Raw genomic sequence first — 2,193 nt, 5'->3', positions numbered from 1 at the left:
CATGCCCCTACCTTTTTTTTAAAGGTATCTGTGACCAACAGATGCACTTCTGTATTCCCAGTCATGTGAAATCCATAGATTAGGGCCTAATGAATTTATTTCAATTGACTGATTTCCTTATATGAACTGTAACTCAGTAAAATCAATGGAAATGTTGCGTTTAATTTTTTTTGTGTTTACATAGTAATCTGCTCTATCCGCACTGATCGATTAAGTCATTTAATGTCATGCTAAATGTAAAAAAAAATTAAAATGTGTATGTAAAAATGTAGATTTCAGAGGTTTAAAAAGGAACAGAAAGGAATGAAATAAACTGGCACTTTTTGGGGTATTTTTCGAACCAGTTCAGAACTTCATTTTGCTGACCGGGATAGTGTAACGGAACGAGAAAATAAAGTTGTGCGCAGTTGACACTAACCCGGACGCTTATAAGAAATCCTGGTTCGCCCTCCAACGAACCATAAAACAGGCAAAGCGTCAATACAGGACTAAAATTGAATCCTACTACACCGGCTCTGATGCTCATCGGATGTGGGAGGGTTTGGAAACTATCACGGATTACAAAGGGAAACCCAGCCACGCGCTGCCCAGTGATGCGAGCTACCAGACGAGCTAAATGCCTTCTATACTCACTTCGAGGCAAGCAACACTGAAACATGCGTGAGAGCACCAGCTGTTCCAGACGACTGTGTGATCACACTCTCCGTAGCCGATGTGAGTAAGATCCTTTAAACAGGTTAACATTCACAAGGACTCAGGGCCAGACGGAATACCAGGACATCTACTCAGAACATGCTCTGATGAGCTGGCAAGTCTCTTCAACAACATGTTCAACCTCTCCCTGACCCAGTCTGTAATACCTACATGTTTCAAGCAGACCACCATAGTCCCCGTGCCCAAGAACGCCAAGGTATGTCTAAATCATTAGGTTTGCTGATGACACGACGGTGGTAGGCCTGATCATGGACGATGATGAGACAGCCTACCTGGAGGAGGTCAGAGACCTGGCAGTGTGGTGTTATGACAACAACCTCTCCCTCAACGTCAGCAAGACAAAGGAGCTGATCGTGGACTATAGGAAACGGAGGGTGGAGCTCGCCCACATTCACATTGACGGGCTGTAGTGGAGATGGTCGAGAGCTTCAAGTTCCTCGGTGTGCACATCACTAAGGACTTATCATAGTCCAAACACACCAAAACAATCGTGAAGAGGGCACAACAACGCCCCTTTCCCCTCAGGAGGCTAAAAGGATTTGGCATGGGTCCTCAGATCCTCAAAAAAGGGTAACATGACTATCAGACAGGGTAACATGACTATCAGACAGGGTAACATGACTATCAGACAGGGCAACATGCCTATCAGACAGGGTAACATGACTATCAGACAGGTAACAAGACTATCAGACAGGGTAACATGACTATCAGACAGGGTAACATGACTATCAGACAGGGTAACATGACTGTCAGTAAGGGTAACATGACTATCAGGCAGGGTAATATGACTATGCTGATCAGACAGGGTAACATGACTATGCTGATCAGACAGGGTAACATGACTATCAGACAGGGTAACATGACTATGCTGAATCTTTCCTTGTAATCTGACTAGCCGGAATCCCCCAACATATCGGACAGGGTAACCTGATTAGCCTGAATCCCCCAACATATCAGACAGGGTAACTTGACTAGACTGAATCCCCCAACATATCGGACAGGGTAACATGACTAGCTTGAATCCCCCAACATATCAGACAGGGTAACCATACTATCCTAAATCCCCAAACATATCAGACAGGGTAACCTGACTATCCTAAATCCCCAAACATATCAGACAGGGTAACCTGACTATCCTAAATCCCCCAACATATCAGACAATCCTAAATCCCCAAACATATCAGACAGGGTAACCTGACTATCCTAAATCCCCAAACATATCAGACAGGGTAACATGACTAGACTGAATCCCCCAACATATCGGACAGGGTAACATGACTAGCTTGAATCCCCCAACATATCAGACAGGGTAACATGACTAGCTTGAATCCCCCAACATATCAGACAGGGTAACCTGACTATCCTAAATCCCCAAACATATCAGACAGGGTAACCTGACTATCCTAAATCCCCCAACATATCAGACAGGGTAACATGACTAGCTTGAATCCCCCAACATATCAGACAATCCTAAATCCC

This window comes from Coregonus clupeaformis, chromosome 5 (genome assembly GCF_020615455.1).
Source record: "Coregonus clupeaformis isolate EN_2021a chromosome 5, ASM2061545v1, whole genome shotgun sequence".
Lineage (NCBI taxonomy): Eukaryota > Metazoa > Chordata > Actinopteri > Salmoniformes > Salmonidae > Coregonus > Coregonus clupeaformis.
The sequence above is the reverse complement of the archived record's forward strand: the minus strand, read 5'-3'. Positions refer to the sequence as shown.